Below are 20,945 nucleotides of genomic sequence, written 5' to 3' on the forward strand. Positions count from 1 at the left end.
TTAGACCTTCATTTTCAATTCTGAGAGGAAAGTAGGCCAGAAAGAACACACATTTGTAAATTACAAGCATGTCAATATGTAAACCTTTTAATAAAAAAAAACCAAGTGAGTCCATTTCTCCAAATACTATAGAAATACCAAAACAACCAAACACAGTGATGTTTTTCCTTTGCAAATCATTTTAGAAGATCAAATTGCCATGTTCAAACTGGAAGTATCATCATTATGAGTACTTGGAAATCACAAAGCAGGTGACATTGTCTACTGTGCTTGTTCTTGCTGTGACTGCTTGGCATAAGCTTCCTAAAAACCTCAGGAGTTGCTCTGGGGATGAATTTGTTCTGCAGGGGTCTTCCATTTACTTTGATTTATTGTGATCATTCAATGTGTATTCTCATTTGGATGGTCAGGGATTTACACACATAGCTTCCATTAACACTAAAGGGTGATACCATTAAGACAAATGTACAGTTAATCTCTGGCACTGTGGAGATAAAAATATCCCTCAGAGAGTGCTCTGACTGGGCTGGAAACATTCATTATCTGAGTTTCATTTCACAGCATGAAGCAGCTTTAAAAGGCACTTTATAATTTTACCACCCTTGCCCTGTATTTCTTAGGGGGAAGGAGAGAAGAGAAAAAAGGTAGCTATCCATGGCAGAGCTGAGGAAAAAAGACATTGCTTCCTTCAAGCCCCAGCATGCAGACAGTGTATCACACAAGTAGCAGGGAAGATCAGATGATTTTTGATCTCTTTCCTGGATCATCATCATTGCAGGATTGCCTCAACACTAGGGCACTTGCAGCTTTTATTTTAGTAGCGTCACAGTAGCCCTTAGAGAGGGAGCTTCCTAATCTTTCCCCAAATTCATGCCAACCAACAGACATGTGAAACAAGAGATGATCTATACCCAGAAGAGCTTACAGTAAACAAAAGTGCAGAGTCAGGTGGGAACCCAAATCTTAAAGAGGCCGGAAGCATCTTTTCATTGCTCTTCGTCTATCAACAGTTCAGTAGAGTTTAACAACACTGGTGTTGTGTACTGCAGTATGTTTTTCCCAAGTAAATGTTTAAGCACAGAAAGAGTAGGGAGGTGGAATTGCCCCAAAAAAGCTTTGATGGATCATACAGAATGTTCAGGTGAAGATCACATTAAGACAAGCAACAGAGAAGTTGCTAAGCCCCTTATTCTGAAAGTATTAAGCCTGATAGCTTATTTCCTATCTGCTAAGGTTTGGGCACGAGAACTGAGTGCTAGCCCCTTCCAAAAGGGCATCTGATAGTGACATTGTCCTATCTTGATAAACCCCTCTGGAGGATACAAACTGACTGTTTTGCAGAAATAAAACACGGGCTCAGAAACTAAGACATGTTTCTTTCAAATGTCAGTCACCAGATGAAATGCCTCTGTAAGCCATTGGCACATCAGAATTTGAAAACCCCGTTTGTAATCCAGCCCTATTCACCCTGTGCCCCTGTGGTGTTTAAAACTCCCAGCCCATTAGGGAGTAACCATTAGGTAGATTCTTCATCATTATGCCCACCCTCATCCAGCAAATCATAGTCAGGGAGGTTTACAGAACCCAAAGGTCTATCTCACAGCTCTGTTCTCCAAGTCTTAAAATGATACCCCACATGATACAGTTCCTTTCCCTGCTCTCCTAACTGAAGAGGTGTCATTTCTGATCTGTGAACCACCCTGCTGCAGAGCATCCATAGCATGGTAAGATGCCAAAGGAATCAGTGAGGTGAACTTGTCCTGCTGGACTATCACAAGGAACAAGAAACTGAGGTAGTGCAATGCACTGCACATAGCACGGAATAGTGACTTAATACCTAATGTTGAGCAAGAGTACTTCATCTTCTAACATCTTTCTCTTTCTCCCCTCACACTTCCTCGGTGTCTCTTTTATAGCCAATATAATTTATTGAAGATAAACCACAAGAAAACAGCTTGTAGGTGTCTACATAAGAGGCTGGCACTAACTTTTTTCTCAGTTGCTTTTGTGAAGCCATTTATATCACCAGCATAGGCCAAGAGATACTTTCTTTGGGCAGGGATTGTGTCTTTGGGTTTATTCTGTCTGTGACTTTATTATTACATTGGACATCGTGACACATTTTAAGTGGTTCTCTGTCTTCAGCTGTAACTGAATATTGTGTTTAGATAGCCCATTAGGCTCTCTTGCTATGGTAATATGGATTCTGCATTTCAAACGCCACTAAACAGTTTTCCATTCCTGTGGGTGAATCCAAGTTTGTAAATTTTGCTTTGCTGCACAATGTCATTCAACAGCCTGACCCAGCAAAACTACAGATCTTACAAGACCCCTGGAAATCACAGAAGAGAAAATGTTCTGTGCAAACAGAAAATGCAAGCAGTGAGGAGGAAGTGGCAAGGAATGAATGATGTTTAATTGCTTTTAAAGCTTTTTGTCATCTTTTTCTCATTTCCCCCCACCCTGCCCAAGACCAGAATATCGTGCATGTAACAGAATCCGTTCCGATTAGAAGGTTTTGTTACAGCTGTAATAAGCTTTCACACAGGAAAAGTCCCCTGAGACCTATATTTCATCTTAACTTTCCCCACCGCATTAAACAGAGGGTTTGATTCTGGAAAGCAGAGATTGAAATTCTCTCCTCCCACACTCAACACTGGAAAGTAATGAGAATTGACAATTCCAAGGCTCAATGTGAAACTAGCATGGCCTGGACAGAAACTGCCTGTGTGATAACAGGCTTGGGAATGTTTCCACTTTCATCTGTTTATTTATTATTCTTATTAATTTTTCTTAGGCTTGTGATTTGAGGAGAGAGAGTGGGATGAGGAAAAAGAGGAATTAAAAAGGGAGTCAGTAGCTTGGCAGCACACAGCCTAAATCTAAACACCACACACACTCACTATACCCTGGAAAGACCTGGATCCTATACAACAATTTCTGTAACACCCTCACTTGGATAAACCAGCAACTTACTTGGAAAGAAACTTTACTTTCCTAGAATTCATGTAACTAAGAGATAAAACGACCTTGAGGGATGGCAGCTTTCCGTGTAAAATACATTAACTCTATCAGAGCAAGCCTCACTGAAGATCTCCTTTATCCATCCTGTGGCAAATAAGACAGGAAAACGGGTCTGGCAAAATCCTGACAATAGGTCTTACTGCACTAACAGCATCATGTTTCACCCCCGGCCTCCACTCTAATGATTTAAAAGGGAGACTTTAAATCTCCAGTCAGCATCGTCTGTGAGCGCTGACAAACTTAATGCAAACAAATTACTTGACCCATCTTTACTCCTCCCCATTGAAATGACCTCAGGGCTGATGACTTTGACCCACTTTGTTGTCCCTTGAAATGAACTGGCAGTCCAGTTAACACAAGGTCTCTCCTAAAGTGGTAGTCACTTGGATTGTTCTCTTGAACTATTTCTTTTCCCATGGTCCTGCAACAGTGATTTTTAAGAGGATTGGGACAGTCAGGCAGCAAGTAGACAACTCTGATGTGCAGCTGCTTCAGAAACAATCAGTCCTGTAAAGAACAGAACTGACTGAGCGTGGACTCTGAGGCATATTGTTATTTGGCTGGTGTTTCTGGTGTTTAAAAATAATTTTTTCCCAGCTGTAACTTTTCCCTTCAGAAGGTTTATCTCCCCTCTACCCTAGTTGCCTATTTTCCCCATAATAGTAGGAACACAATGCTTCTTTTCATTTTCTGTCAATTTTGATCAGTGGATAGATTCAAAGTTATTAGTGGGTGACTAACAGATGGAGGGAATGGTAATTCCCATTTGCTTGAAAAAGCGTAAGGAAGAAAATTCGAAGTGATCATGGAAGCAGCTCACTGGGATCATTTTGAGAGGCTAGCTAAATGGGGCCACTTGGGAGGGAGAAGCAGTGGAAACTTAGGCTTGGATACTTTTTACTGGTTACTGTACACCCAGATGATGTGCCTGTAAGGAAAATTGTTTTATACTTCAGCATATTTGTACAAAGAGAGATTCTGACAGCTTCCACTTTTCTCTCATTATCAGATGATGCTCTAAGATCAGGTGCTGCAAACCATTTGGAATTAACTCCACGGAGATGCCTTTCTCAGGGCAGAAAAATTTCAGCTGTGATCAGACAACACAGACATTCACCTTTCCGTCAATTTTTCACCTCTTTTGCTCAGAAATGAGGACTTTCATCCCTTCCTTGTACACACTCCTGGGTTTCACCGAGAGTTGACTCCATTTCACTGCCAACTGAGCTGCTCTAGAGGGATGAATGCTTCCTTCTGCTTCATCAAGGAAAAGGAGCTTAAGCCACCAGAGCTTGCTAAGAAAGTTCTCCACCTTTTCTGTGTATTTCTCAGTTCTCACTACTCTGCAAAAGACCATTTAACCAAGCTCCAGCAAGACCTTTGGAATGACATGAGGGAGGGTCTACCTGATAAGCCCTTGTCCGCTTCTGAGTCTGTAGCTGTTTGGGAACTGCTCCCCAAGTTGCTGCAGCTTCATTCATTTCTGTGGAAAGACAGAGCAGTGCTAAAATCAGAACGACTGATGGAAAAGCAGCAAATAGCTAAAGTTGCAGGAAAGGGGTCAGAGATATGGCTCTCCCGTCACTTATTCTGTGTTAGGAATTTCTAGGGCTGGTAAGTGGAGATGCAAATGGCCTGCATATCGCTTTCCCCACTCCTCCAGTCCTTGCAGGGAGGTGAACGAAAAAGGTCTACAAAGCAACAAAGTAGTCATTTAGCCAGGCCAGAAGCTTGTGCAGCAACTCTGCAAAGGCTCGTACAAACACACACACCTTTGGCTGCTGGAACCAGTTTGACTGCCAGAGTGGACATGAGCCAGAAGACCAGGTCACCCAAAAAACCCCAAAAAATAATAAAGAAACCAAGACCAACAACAACAAAAAGAAAGAAATAGCACACAGTACTCCTCCAAAATAACAAGGGAATCAGCCCCATGAGAGCCACATTGAAGCTAAAGGAGCCCCCACCAGGGATGAATTTGCCCTGGTGTAATTAATTCCCCTTTGGAAGAGTTGCCAGCAGGGATCTCAGATTAAAATCTCTCTCTGCTGCAATAGGAAGCACCTCCAGGACCTCAGCATCTCCCCTCCCTTCTCCATAGTGTGAAGTATCATTCCAAGTCCCAGTGTGAGACTTGAACCTGCAGTGACCTCCTGAGCCCTGCAGTGAAGGATGTATTAGCCAATGAGTCATGTTGACTCTGGCTTGAATCTAAATGGGCCTCTTCTCTCATGCCAGAGAAACCACGTTCACACAGCCACTGAAGTTCCCTGTATCGGATAGCCCTTAATGCAGGAGTTGGGTGGTGCTTGTTGCTGTCATCCTTGCCTGGAGGGAAGGGGTGAGCAATGGGGTGGGGATGTCAAAACCCTGTTAATCCAGAAGTTACATCCTCTCTGTAATTTAGGATGCAGAAGAATTGTCATCCAGTTTGAACAGTAAAGATTAAACTAGCCCTCTGGTTAATGAAAATGATGGCTTCTCTTTCTCTGTGGGTGGTCTTTTCTTTGTAGGGAGAGAACAAGGGATTGTTGCTCGTTACGTCTTTTGAGAGGTCACTTTTTACTTGCCTAACCTCTAAACAACCAATAAGATGAGTTCATCTTCCAGTTTTTTAAGTGACATCATGAAGGTACCTCTGGGCCTTCCAAATTGCCTCCTGTTATGGGCCACTCTTGACTCAGTTTCTCAGTGCTCCTTATGAAGACTTCAGGCACTTGAGATGGCCACATCTCCTCTGCAGGCATTGCCTGAGTGAAGCTGAAGAAAAGTGGAAGTAGACAACCAGGCAAGCTTCCACAGAAATCCTAGAGAGTAAGAGTAGGAGTTTATGACCAAATCAGCTGGTGATATTTCTGGAACATGTCTGGGAGGCAGCAACTTTCAGATGAGACCAAGTGAGCCTCCCAGCCATAGATGAGGGTCCGTGACTCACTGAGCAAAAGGATGGATGGTTATTTCTTGGCAGGATGCCAACTTGACATTATATAGAAGTGATTTTTACCCACTACTGAAAAGCAGGCTACTCTCAGCTGGAAGGAGCAGCTGGTCAGCAGGACACTTAATCACACTTCTCTTGAGGTGCTCAGGTGGTTGAGAGCTTAATGCAAGATAACACTCCCTGTCTGGGTAGAGCGTTCTCTATCCAATTGTACAGGCTGATGAACTCCAGTTACTCGTGCTGATATTTTCCAGGACCCTGACCATTTGAAACAGAGGTTATCCTCTGCCTGATTCTCTCTATCTGCCTGATAACCAGCAGGATATTTGTGCTAGAATATTTTGCTTTTGCCTAACTGCTTGTCTGTCTTTTGCAGCTGAACAAAGAGAGCATTGTTTTCATGATTTCAGAACTGATTTCACTTTGATGGGCTTAAATTACCTGCTATACATCAGAGGAAATATATATCAGCCAGACCAACACCTCCATCCTCAGCTCCTGCATCCACCCACTTCCTGCCTCCCAGAAATATGTCAGCATCTACTCACAAGCCCTCTTGCAATTCTGAACCCTCACTGATGCTCTCTGTTACCTATTGACATGCCTAATGGTCTGCAAGGAAATGCAAATTGGTATTCATAGGAAACCTGAGAAAGCAAGAGAGAGATTTACCTGTCAAGAAAACACCAGTTTTCCCTTTCCTTATTCATATTGTGGTTCATTGGGCTGTCATGTAATGCAAATAACATTCATGGCATTAGCTTGTGCTTAAAATAAATGCTTCCTGTGGTTCTTACATATCTCCATTTCATCATATAGCACCTGAAAAAAAAAAAAAAGGAAGGAAAAAAGTTGTTCATTGCCTCCTCAACTGATGCACATGTTTGTCCTGCAGACATGAGTGCGTGGGCTGCACAGCTGTAATTCTGGTTTCTGTGTACTGTGCCTTTAAATATGAGTAGGCAGCCTGCCTGTAGGGCTGGGATGGTGCAAATCTGGAAAAGCATTTAAGAGAAAGGGGGAAAAGGTATCTTTTGCAAAGTCATTCCTTTAGAAAAGCACATGATAGAACAAATTCAATGGGAAACAAGTCCTCCAACCTGAAACCCAGGTTTGGTGTTTATCCAGAGCAAAAAAAAAAAAAAAAAAAAAAAAAAAAGATAAACTTGCCCAGCCAGGGCTGTTCTCTGAGGAAACCTCTGCTCCAAGAGCTGGCTCTGCTGAACAGCCAGTTGGATGACCCTGCTTAAGGCTGGCTGTTTCTGTGGCCAGCAGTCCTGTGGTAGAGCAGGGTGACTGACAGATCCTTCTGACAATGACCACTGACAGCCCAGCTGGTGTGTCTCCAGCAGTCACATTCTCCATGCTAACCTGAAGGAATTGCCGGGCTGGCCAGGGTCTCATGGCTGCTCCCCCTTCCCTCCTTGTGTGCTGCAATTTCTTTACCCATCTGTGCGAGAGAGTCTCCTGCAGATATTCTGCAACATCAGCCTCTGAAGAGGTTTGGTCCACACGAGAGGGTGAAGAGCGGATTGAGAACAGAATTAGGCACCCTATAGCTTCATTGCACTGTTGGTTGGCAGCACCTCAAGCTTAAAATGCCTGTGCTTGGGTTTAGGACAGGTTAAACTTGGAATAAACCTTGACAGGATGGACTGTAGCCTAAGGCATCATCTACAAATCCCATTTGTGCAGATGCACGTGGACAAGAGCTTGGGCCCAATTTAAGGCAATGAGCAAGTTCCTTCCCTGGCAGTCAGCCTATGTCCGTGCCCACGCGCATGGGCTTGGGCCCATGCAAACATACCACAGTGGCTCCATAGACACTGCTTTGTAGCAGTTACACTCAGCTCCTCTTACTTTATATGATTTCCAAACTCTCCGTACCCATGCTATTATTTTTCCTTTTTCTTTTCCTTTCCAAATGGAGAAGAAGGGCTTGTCCAGAATCCAGCAGCAAGCCAACACCAGAACTGGGAGAGCAACCCAGCCCTTCTGACTCCAATGCCGCAGGCTTCGTCTGCTAGACAGAAGTGCTGGTCATGTTTGAATAATGACATTATCTCTGCTAGACTAGTCAAAGCCCAAAAGTGAGTAATTTTGTTCCATCATCCACTCCATGAGTTTCAATGGATTGCTGCAGATATCTGCTATAACATAGGATATTTTTTGTTTCAGTTGTTGGGGCTTGGGGTAGGTTTTTTTTGAAATCACAATTTAAAAAAAAAAAAAAAGCTCAAAGTATCTATCAGATCCCTTGGGGCAGGACTGCAAACATATTGCTGTCACTGCTAAGTGACTTTTTTTTTGTATGCACACGGGGTCATTTTAAAGAATCATTAGCAATAAAGGAAGAGCATATAGATGACATGCAAACTGGTGAGAAATGGATTGCTGTGGTGCTATGCTCTACATAAACCAGGAATGACATCAAGAGGCTGCCTGGTCATGTTTATTATGTGAGATTTGGGCATATATTTGGACCTAGTGTTTGTACAGAGGTCAGTGAGGGACAGAAGACGCTAGCTGGTTTTGATTACTCAAAAAATAATCGCTTATTAATATGGTTTAGCCTTATCCACAGGAGAAGACACAGATGTACTAGATTATTTAGTTGACTCAGTCAAAGAAGTAGCCACAGTGTAAATCTCTCTGCTCCTTTCATCTCACACAGTGGGAATCAAAGTTGTGTGTTTGTCAACAGGGGACTGAAGCCATGAGTCAGCATTCAGCAAATGTTTCCAGTCCTCTGCAGACAATTACTTTACCACTTGGCCTTTCTAGATAACCTGCATGAAGGTAGAGAAATGCCAGAGAATTTTGTCCAGGGTCCTAAGGCTCTAGGAACAGTGGTGGACAAAAGGTTTTGGTGTCCCTTACCTGCTGTAGCAGCATTTTATAGCCTGTCCTCTTCACATGAACCTGTCATATACCCTTGGGACAGAAGGAGATAGTGTGTCCCTGCTATGTTTCTAGGCAGGTTTCTGAGCTTCCCATAAGCTAGTAAATTCATGTTAGAATCTCTGTGTCCAGGACATCCATCTCAGTCATTGCAAGGGACACAAATACAGATATGATTTAAGCTACATTTCTCAATCCTCGTGACTTTGCAAAAGCTGCACCATGTTGGTTCCAAAATACTTTGAGGGTGAAAGGCTTAGATATCTCTCTACCTTGTAGCTATTAGATCACACATGGAGGCAGCAGTAAGTCTCTTTATTACATTTTCTCGGCATTATGACTCTGATATCTGTCTGTGTTTGTAAATAGAGAACCACACTTAGACTGATCTCTTGGCAATGCTGAATACCACATATATACCTCATGACTTATTGACAGGTGAGGGTCTTTACACTTGTCCTCCATGGCTGACAGTCACCTGTAGGTTCCCTAACATACTGTTCTAGAGAAGTATGCTCCAGGTGTCTACCTTTGCTTCCCTGCTGAGAGGGCTCAAAGGCCAGCACATTTAAGAAGTGATAAGAGCCCTGTCCAATGTTTTTGCTCATGAATTCTCTCTCTGCGGCCAAATTTCCCAACTGCTTTGTTTATTTATTGTAATTCATTCTGGTTCAACAATGGAACTGGATCTTGAAGTGGGTCTTGCACACCTTAAAAAAGAAAATTTGAAAGGATTGTTATTTTATGCACTGCAAAGAAAGCAGATCAAGACCTCTGTAGGTGCCTGGAGTGAAATTTTCCTTGTGCCAAGAGAAGGAAGAAAACACATTGAAAATTCTGCACTGTATGGCACCTGCTCTGAAAGGAAATGCTGCTTATAAAAGCAGTCCCAAAAATAACACCAATGGTTTTTCAAATGCCTGAAAAGACATTTTCCATACCACAATGACTGAGGGATTAGGAAGATAGAAAAGAGAAATGACACATTAGTTTTGCTTGTTTTCACAGACAAGAATTTTGTGGATGAAACAATTTGTCCCCAGGATAAATCCTGGAAAGAGGCAAAGCACCTGGATAACCATCCGTTATCAAATTCAAGGAGACAATCCAAGAACATGGCACTATCAGACTTGTCATGACTCTGAAATTGCAGCGCTTTCTTGCATGTCATGAGCTCAGTCCCTCATGTGGGGTTGCACGTCAAGGTGATCTTTATGGATGACCTTTATAAGCAAAGAGAGGAAGTAATGGGTTTTGGAGTGCTTTATTTCAGAAACTGCCAGGCTAAATCCAGTTCATACCTAGAGGAGATGAAAGTGATTAGCATCTGAGGGCTGCTCAGCAAATCACTGGTCTCCAGTCCTGTTCTTTTGAGATGACTGTCCAAAATACCACCTTTGTTGCTGGCACTAAATGAGATCTTTTCTGCCAGTGTTAGGCCTGGGCGGCACAACCAGTTGTGCCAGTAAAAGCTGCCTTCTGTTAGCACAGCCTGTGTCCACATCCAGTGCTGGAGGCTTGGAAGGGGGTAAAACTTTATCTTTCTCTTGAGTACCACCCAAAAAAAACCCTTTCCTGGCACCAGGCCACTGGTGCAGATGGTGGATGCTACATTTCCCCTGCCAGTTCAAATGGTGCCAGAGAAAGTCTCCCATAATCCCACCGGGTCCCAAACATTTTCAAGGTCTGATCACACCTTTAAATATCACTGCTTGGAGCAAAAGAAAGCCTAGCCACAAAGCTCTCATCTGTGCAGAGTCTGATCCCAGGTCATGCTGTGCACTAACATGTTTCTGTGCTTCCTCAGCAAAGGAAGCACTTAGCACGATACAGAGGGGAGCCTGCGTCCTAAGTAACATGTTTGCATCGTGGACAGAATCCTACAGACCTGGTGTGACCCACTACGAGAGCAAAACTAAATGCCTTCAAAGGGGCTGTGGCTGATCAGGTGATGGAGCCAGAACTCCAGGTCAGGTCTGTGTCAGTGGAAAGCCACCCTGGAAATGACCAAACCGTGTCAGCCGTGGAGAGAGATAAGCCCTCTGTCTTTGGTACTCCTGTTAACCTATTGTCAGAGGTGCTCACTGACTTTTAAATTTAGAAACTATTTGCAAGCTTTCAGAAACACTGTGCAAATTAATCCCCTGTCGAGTTCACAGAAGGCAATTGTTCTAACTGCTTGTGGAACCCCAAGGTCCTGCCTGTGCTAGAAGCTGAGGAAAAAATATAGTCATGGGATGATCCTTCATTATTTTATTCCTCCCCTCCATTGAAAAAATTACAGGTGGACAAGGAAAAAACCAGTCTGACAAATCTTCTGGTGTTGGGCTTCCCAGATCAGTGGGAAATGCTATAAGGGGGAGAAAATGGAAATCCACTTCCAGAGATACTGAAAACATGACTGAGCAATGTACAAGAGTAGGAACAGGCATTCATTAGGGTGATATGGCTTAACATAAGCTTTGGTGGTAATATGTCTTAACATGAGCCTTAGGTTTCATCAGATATTTTTCCCCTTTAAGGGATAATGTCTAAATAAGCGAGGATGAAACTCCTTTAGTACCAGATGTCCAAGGTTGACTCTAACACAAAAGGCCAATTTAGCACATTAGAACTGAGCTCTGAGTTAGATGTCCCAGATGTCTAGAATGTGGGTATTGACCCATTTTGAGAGCACCAGCCTTTTCTTTTAAACCTTTTTCACTTCCTGATGTAAACCTAAAAGCCCAAGTAAAGAAAGGAACATATTTGAAAAATATAACAATGCTTTCCTCTGCCTATCCCAATGGAAAGAGTTTCCTTTTCTAGAACACATGCCACATAAGAGGATGGGAACTTGTGCGTTCACAGTAAAGTTGGCAAATTTCTTTTCAGTGTTTTGTATTTCCAAGAGGTTTGCAAATAATAGCAGATAGTTTGTTTATTGTTTCCCCTTTCCCCCAACTTTGAATGCTTATTAATTTTATTTTCTTTAATACCATTACTCCCTTTTGTACCTCTAAGTTGTACACAGGGAGGCAGAATGCGGAAGAAGAAAGGTGAGTGAAATGTTCTGATCCCTGGGTAAATAGGCAATTTTTCTCACCTGTATCATGTTTTCTCTTCTGCATGGACTGTCAAGAGCTTCCTCCAAGGTCTCAGCATGATACCAAGATAGCTTAAACACACATGTATGAGAAAATTCCTTTAGTATGTGTGTATGTGCATGTGTATAATTGAGTGTTTGAAAGAGAGGCCACAAAGTCAGCACCATTTCAAAAGCCCCTGTTTGTCTTGGCATCTTTCTCCTCTCCATTTTTATTAATTAGTTGACAAACTCTTGCTTGTGCCTGATGTCCTTCCAAATGAGAGGAGCCTTCAGCCAACTGTGCACCATTATTCAAACCTTCAGTTATTGCTCTGCAAAAGCCTCTTCAAAGCCCGGCCTGCTGCCCCTGTTTCTGTTTATCAAACAGCTGTGTTGAGGTTGGCTGTGTTTGGTCAAGTTCAAGGAGAGGAGCTGCCAAAATTGTGAGAGAGGGAACAGGGGAAAGTGAAAATGCCTCTCACCTCACAGGGAGTGAGAAAAGGGAAAATGGCAGATGCTGGTCCAGGATGCTATAAATAACCGGTTTGGCACTGCTGCACAAGAAACAGCTTGGCTAGCCCTCTCTTCTCATCTCTTATCCTTCCCCACAGTGTTTATTATGTATTTAACCCTTTGCAGTATTTACTGAGGGAGGAGGCTGTGTCAGCCAGAAGACCTCTCCCTAGGTAACCCTTTGCACACCACAAAGATCTCCACCATAAGCAAAAAAGGGTAATGGACCTAGTCTGGGTCAAGGCTCCTTGGCTTTCAAATGTTTACTGATGCAACAAGCTCTCAAGCAGTATCACAGCAAATGTAAAATTAAGTAGAGTTTAAAAAGTGTGTTTCAGTCCCTTGATAATAATAATCCCATTGAGGTAAGTGAGAGGAGGGGAGGAGAAAATGTCAGTTTTTTACTGAAGGAAATGTATTGACCAAGATGATGGACAGCCCTTTTTGCAAGAGACATGAAGGTATTCCTTTGGCTTAGTTGCTGCAGGAATTGTGAAAAATCCCCAAGAGTCTTTCTCTAGAAGTGTGGACATTAGGAAGGGGCAGTCGCTCAGCAATAATCCAAGTAGGGGAATTGGATTAACAATTAGAGGAATGATGGGAAAGGGCCCAGGAAAACACTTCGAGCTCTCTGGAGATTTTGGAAAAATAAAGATTGCCTGGTGTTTTCTCCAGTCTGCAAAGTGTTTCTTATTTTTGACAAAATGCACTCACTTCTGCTGCAGTGTGAAGAACTCTAAATCAAAAGAGAGTAGTGTCAAATCCAACACTTCCTCCAAGCACAGATCAGTGTGTTGTCTTCATTTGCCATTGGCACCAAGTTGGGCCAGGCAGAGTGATTAATACCTACCTGAGGCTGAGGGATAAGTCCTCCACTCTTTGCCTCAGCTATGTGTTGGAGAACAGAACCACAGAATGTCTGCAAAAGAAGAGATACAGCTGGTTTACAGAAAGCTTCCTAAGCAGAATATACTTTGTAGGAGTCCAGGAGAGAGAAAAAATTAATTGCGGATATTTCTAAGAGGCAAGTTTTTCAAGGGGCCCTTCTGGTAAAGCCATTTGTTTCCTTTTTTAATTTCAAGATTTTTTTTTCCTGTTTTTTTTAAGAAACCTCTTTCACAGTCCTCCCCTCAGAACATCATCTGGATCCTCACTGCAGGGTCCAAGGTAAGGCTCCCAGCAGTGTCTCCATTTACTGACCTCTCTCCCTCCTTGTCAGCACTTTGGAGGGGTCTTCCCTGGGTCCCTTTGTTCCAGGTCTCCCTGACCTTGGCTGCCTCTTAACAAAGTCCTTGGATCATCAGTCACACACTCTCTTTGTTACTTGATTTGGCCAGCTCTCTTGTTTTCCATTCCCCTCTGGTATCCTTGTCAGTCTCCCAGATAGCACTCTTCCCCACTCCATTTGTCTTCATTCAAAACCTCTTGCAATACCTCTTTTCTAATCTCTCCAAAATTCCTTTCCCTCTGTTATTCCATTTTGTGTAAAATCTAAGCTAGCATTGGAAATAATCATCTACTCAGCTTACAATTGCATTGATCATAAAAAAGGCTCTGTGCAAGTGACTGTATTCATTACCAGCAGAGAAAGATGCTCCAAAATTTTAGGCACTTCCTTGGTTTCAAGGTGGAAGATATATGTTTCAAGGACTGTTTCAATTAGTAATTATATAAAAATATCTCAATTTCAAATACTCCTTGAATATAGTCCTAGATCAGAAATTCCAGCAAAGGTGTTTTCTTTCTCTGCCATCCTCAACAAGAGCTTATCATGCATAAAAACATAAGAATGGCCAAGCTAAAGATACATGACCCTAAATCCCTTCAAGACATCTTTGAAGTTGGTCAAAAGCTGAGGTTTACCAAAGGAGTAAAAGAGAAGCCATGTGGAGTTTTTGCATTTCTGGATGTGCCCTTTCAGCCACTGGTAAGACAAGGACTGATGAAATAGCAATCTTGGAAAGCCCACTTCAATGGACTAAGCAGTGGAAAGCAACTAAGCACCAAAATGCTCTCAGAATAAATAGTACTTTCCTAAATTAACAATGCACAGAGGACTTTTGCTCTTTTCTCTACCTGTGAGACTTGAAGTTGACATATGTATCTGTGCAGAAATGAGATATTCATGCTAGATCAGGTGCCTGAGAGAGAGTGTAAGTTAGCACATCAAGTTTCTTAGAGCCCCTCCAATAATTCTGCCAGAATCTGTTTGGTTTTCCTCAGAAATAGCTCATTTGCCTCAGATGCAGATGTGATGAGAGCTGATAATTTGGACACACAAACCTATCATTCCAGAATAACATTTAAAGGACACTCTTTCTTAACTAAGCCATTTTATCTTTTAAAGTTTTTCATATTCCTAGTTTGGCCTACCTGGAGGGAAGGCAACTGCTAAATTCAGTAATTTGGCATTAAAATTTTCCCCAGAACAGAAAATCACAAGGCGACCATGCAAGGGACATTTTTCTGCAATGCCTTGCCTGACCATTCAGTAGTTTCTTCTGGGGGTTTTCCCCCAGTTTTTGGTTTCATTGGGAGTTTTCAGTAGCAAGCAGATTGTGGATTTGAAAAGCAGAAAGAAAAATGCCAGGGCTCAGACCTTTCACTTGAGAAAAGTGAAACTTCCTTTTGATATATTTCCCCTCTAAACGTGGTATTTATTTAACAGGCTCCCTAACTGACTCTGGAAACCTGCTATTTTGACTCAAGAATTTTTCTCAGTGAATTATATTAGATAAATATAACCAAAGTGTGTGATTATGTTGGGTCGATTAACTCCTGATGTTAAAACAGAACCATTCTTTTGGCTCTGTTCTCTGCAGCAATTTGTCACTGGTTTATGTTAAAAAAGCCCCTCCCTATGCCTGAGTGATGGAAACTTTAAAAAGTCATTAAATCTTGCCCCAGCATTTAATTGTTCCTGATGTTGCATATTGCTCCCTATTCACAACCACATATTTTTTTCTCTGCAAACAAGGTGCTCTCTGCAAGACCTGGAATTAGCACAGCACTGCACTTTGCTCAGCTCTTTTCCTCTGGTGGTAGAACACATACTACAAATCTCAATTTCAATCCACTTTACTTTGCCAGAAGAGTCTGAGCTAAATCCTGCAATGTCCTGACTATCTTCAGCTTCTGCTGTCAGCAGCAGATCCCAGAGGAAGAGTGTGTATGTGTGGATCACGCCTTTTTCTAATTTTATGAGTTTTAAGCTACGGTATTTAAACTCCGTTTCAGACATCTTATATGCCAACCCTATCTTGTTTGTCCTTCTGTGAGATTAAAATAGCATTTTTTTCTCTCTTTCCCCCTTTTGTTTTCCCAGCATGCCTAGTAAGACAACTACTTCTACACAGTGAATGGTTTCTTACTCTGAATTCATCCTAGTGCAGATGTACTACATACTGAATGCATCCAGTGGGATAGTCTTCATACAGAGCTTTGGTTATATCAAGTTGCTTACAAGCACTGATAAATACCACTACTGCCAAACCCCCATAAAAGTAGCAAATATCACCACAAATACCAAAATGTTACATTTCATATTCGGAAAAGAAAAAAATGAAATTTTGTGCTTTTAATTTTTTTTCTTTTTGGAACAGCTATAGAGCTATGATATTTGCAACAAGGAAAATGTATGTAGGGCTGGGAAGGGTGGGAAACTAATTTCACTCAGTACTGCAGCAACCAGAAAATTCTAAAGAATGGCAAAATGGATTAATAATCACCCTGGCTTAGTTTATTTCTAACTAATTTTGTTTAAGGGAAGTTCCTGGAATATGAGTAGGCTATGGGTTAGCTGTTGGAACTTTACCAGGCATGAGGCAACCTACCTGCTTTGTTTTCAGGCATTTTATTCTACAAAGAAACTGCCTGAAAATGTTTGTATTGAGGAACAGAGGAGTGACAGCAGCAACACAATAGTGTACCCAAAGCCTGAAGAATTAAATAGAGTTGGGTAAACCAAATGCTCACCCAGATTCCAAAACCACCTCACAGGCTACAGGGTCCCACTAGTAGATGGCAACCACCTTCTTAGGGAAGGTTAAGGCTCTTTGCAGACAGTGTCACTTTCTGACACTGACTGGTGGAGGCAGAGAGAGGAGTTTGTGGCACAAGGAAGTGAGAAGGAAATTATACTTTGTCTTAGTCCTTTGACCTCAGAGATTTCCATGTAATTAAACCAGGAATATGGTTCCCAGGGATTTTGGGAAATGAATGGTTGCCAAAGCAAATACCACCCCCATGACACCCTCCCTCCCTCCTTGTAAACAGTCTTTAATCGCTTCATAATAGGCTGTACCGATGGGAAATGGTGATTAATACTGTTTACCACTAAGAAACTCCTGTTGCTTTTTTACCAAGGAGTCATGAGAGCCAGGTTGTACTACAGATATAGGACTACCTTCCTTTGAAATCACAGCTCGGGGAGCATACTGCCCTCAGTTACTGCTCTATATGGGATTAAGGTGAATGAAGAGAGGAAGAGGAGGTCTCCTGCTCTCTGTGACACTTCCCTTTGCAGTTCTACAAGCTTCTTAGTATGCATTTTCAGGAGCAGATAGAGCTGTTTCCTTTGTTCAGTGCTCACCACTAGACATTCCATCTCTTCTGGTCTCTGTTGAAAACATTGACACAAAACATTTCTTAATTGACATTGTAAGCAGGGGAGCTGGAACTAAGTGCCACTTGAGTTAAATATAAGGGATTCAAGTTTTTTTCTTTTCCTTTTTTTAATGGTGGGATTAAGCCCAGGTTACCTGGGCAATTTAGAGGCTGTGTCTAGAACCTTGTGAAACATAGTCTTGGTGCTCTGAAGAGAAAGAAGGCTCCCCTGAACAGATAAAAGGCAAATTTGCTCAAAGACTCCTTATGTGCCAGTGCTCCTCCAGGCAAGTAAACTCCTGTGTCTGTGTGTCATATCAGCCCTTAGGAAACACTCCCAAGCTGGGCCGTTTGCTCTGTCTCATTTTTCCAAATCAGTAGGATTCAGGCTGAGCTCATGGAGAAAACCAAACAAATATGTTGTTGAAAACATCATCACAGACTCAGACTGGTTCCAATCTGCGACAGGAACCAGGAGCCCAAGTCTTGATTTTTGCCCTAGCAAATGTGAAGCCAGTGGAAAGTATCCATCTCCTGGGATGTAAGTTGTAGTTGCCTGCTCAGTGAAACTACTGTGAGTATGTCTTATGAGCCTGCTGAAATGTCTTTAAAGCTTTCAGTGACCACTAAAACCCATAGGGTCTTACTTCCTGCATAACACAAACCACAGAATTTCATGGGGCAATCCCCTCTTCAGGCCCATAACTTCTCAATGAGAGTCAATAAATCTCATGATGGCAGGATTTCATCCTTGCAGTAAGGCATAATATGGGAAATGGCTCATGTAGTATCATGTGCCACATCCTCCTTTGCTCTCTTGCTTTCCTTTCTTTTATCTTTTTTTCTTATTTTATGTGTGTTTGTGTGGTGAGTGGGGACCAAAAATGCTCCCACGTACCTTTTTTCCCCCACACCTTCTGTAGCACTTTTCTTAAATGACGCAATCGACCTGAGCCACAATAGGAAAGCAGTGGTGTGCAACACGGTAAAATATGCACAAGATCAAAGCTGAGATGGTTCCGAGCCAGAGAGTGGGAATGTGGGTCTGAACTTTCCCAGAGTCTGAAGGAGCTGGTTCAGCCCATTGTGAAAGTCCTGGGTAGATTCCAGGTGCACATTTTCCTAAAATGTGGAGATATTTAGATCATTATCTCTCATTTGAGCTTATTACAATGAAACATCTTCTCTATCCACTACTTTTATAACTGGTTTCATGATTTTATTATATTTTTTAAGAGACTTTTATGGCAGTATGGTATTTGCTTGAATGTGAGCAGGAACATCATGTTTAAAGATTGATGATGCATAACAGAAGGTGAAAAGGGGTTCATAACCTTACATGGGATATTACTCCTTTCTGGCAGTTCCAAACAACACAGCAGTGTCTGCCCAGCAGATAGCATTTCTTTCAGCAGCTGCTATGAGAGAGTGAATTCCTGAGGGGCAGTAAGCCAAATCCACCTCTGTGAATAACAACCCCTACCCATTTATTAGTGCATTATGTAATTAACATTGAGAATAACACTATGGGAATTAAACTTGTCTTAACGCTCTCTCATGTAAGTTCTTCTTTTCATGGATTTATAGCTTTGTCAAATTTTAATCATTTGGACTGAAACTTGCCATGTTCATGCTCTGCCTCAGGCTGGCTTTTCTTTTTTTGCCTTTTTTTTTGGGGGGGGGGGAATTTTTTGGTGTTTTTTTTTTTGTTGTGGGTTTTTTTGGTAATTAATGTTTTAACAGTCTGGCCATTTCTGAAAAAGGAGATGGAGGAAAATAAATTACTCTTCTAAACCAGACATTTTTTCCCTAACTGTTTTTCTTGAAACAGCCTAAAATCCTAAGGCTTTTGGGATGAAACCTGAGAGGGAATGAACTGGGAAAGAAGGAGGTGCTGTTATGTTGGGTTTAAACCCATGAACATGGCAATGTGCATGTGGCCCTTAGAGCTTGTAAGAGTTGAATGTGGTCCAGACACCAAAGTCTCTGCACTTCTGAAAAGTGCCAGTCTGTACTATAAACTTCTTGCACGGCAGGCAGATGAGTTGAAACCCTAAATAGAAGGCAAAACTGCAAAAAAACCCCACCAGTATAGGTGGTCACAACAGTATTTGTTCTTTGAACTACAGAAAAGTGCCATGAGCTGCTTACCTCATGAAAGGTCATGACTGTTACTCTCAGCTCCTCGTTTTTTTCAGTTTTCTATTTAAGTCAGCCCAATATCACTGCTGGAGGAGACAAATAGAGACCTTTTATATATTTTAAATATAACTTCGTGGAAAGGTTTTCTAAAAGATGGATACAAAGTTAAGGTCCCTTTTATGACAATATGCCTTCTAGAAAGATTGCACACTAAATCTAAGTGATTGATTGTGTTAGGTGTGTACTGGCTTAGGCCACATTTCCTCTCAGAATTAGGAAGAGAAACCAGGATTTTGAATATCCATATATTTTTTCTGGCTATCAGAGACATATATGTATCACATCTCCCTTAACTATCTGTTCTTGTACAGTAACAACATACTATCTCTGCCACTCCCTCCTTCAGTTCACGGAGCAGATAGCAACATACATTCAAAGGTAGTGGGATTTGGCTGATGCATGAGGTTCATTCCCACTCCTCTACCCCGTCTTTTCCCTCGCTAGCATGTGCTTACCCATAGTAAGTAAAGACCCAAGTCTCATGCAGGTTTGGCTCCAGTTTGTTGAGTCTGCCAGGAAAAGGACTCTCTGAATATGCTCTCTCATCCCACCTGGATTAGTTCTTTAGCATGTTATCCACGGGTTCCACTCTTTCAAGCTACTGGTTACCCACAGCCACTGTCTAAAAACCATAAATAAGCTAGTCCCAATACAGGCTTGTTCCCTCCAGTATGTTTTCTTATAGGAAGACATGAAAGAGGACAGGGAAGGAGATAATCCAGACTACTTCAAGAGCACTTTCACTAAGATGCTTATTTTAGAAACATTTCTTCCCTTGAGCATCCTAAATTCTTCAAATCTTACTCTCTGCTAAAGTAAATGTTCAGAGTTGCTGAAAACAGCTCTATGCCAAGTTTGAAGGCTGGGGCTAGAAAGAATCACACTTGATTCTTACCATGATTTTCTGTCGCACCCCCCAGTGAAGCTGAAACCTCAGGAGAGACTTTGACTTTCTGCAGATCTCCAGTGACAAATGACTCAGCAGCTCTGGAAACATGGTTGAACATTCAGCATGTTTGCTTTCCCCATGAACTTCGGGACCTCTCTTTGTTTCTGCTTCAATCAAGTCCTCTTACCAACCAAGATGCTGTCATCTCTAACAGGTAGGTCCTACTCTCCAAATTCTGCTCTGAGCAAAACAGGTGCAGCTTTCCCTCCTCCCCCCAGATTGATTACCCTAATTATTCGCTTTATTATATGAAACCTAAGGAAAAGATGAAGTACACTAACTCCTGGCCACCTGGCAGTTGCAGCTCAGTCATTAGAAATTACAAATTGATGCTGGTTGTTTTGTTCTGTTCCATGGGAAGATTTATGTCTTTATGTAGCCAGTGCTGATGGAATAAATTAAACTGGGCATGTTAAAAGGAATAAAGATTTACTCAACATTTGAAAGCCTGGCTTCAACGCCTCATGGAAGAGTGTAGCAAATATTCTGTAGACGTGAAAATATATCACATATCCCTAACAAAGAAAGCCTGGGTAACTTGCCATTAAAGCTGTGACATTTCACCCCGGTGCCTCTCATTCCCAGAAAAGTCCTCAAAGCTACTGGGGAAAAAAATCCATTCATTACTTTGTCCCAGTGCAGGAAAAAAAAGCATACTGGCCTTCACAGTGACCATCAGATTTTAGAAATGAACCTGAAATAAGATTCAGCCTCTATCCCATTCTTCTTTTAAGCTGAACAGT

Source organism: Empidonax traillii, unplaced genomic scaffold (genome assembly GCF_003031625.1).
Source record: "Empidonax traillii isolate 1590-97213 ecotype Southwest subspecies unplaced genomic scaffold, ASM303162v1 scaffold5:size3517227, whole genome shotgun sequence".
NCBI lineage: Eukaryota > Metazoa > Chordata > Aves > Passeriformes > Tyrannidae > Empidonax > Empidonax traillii.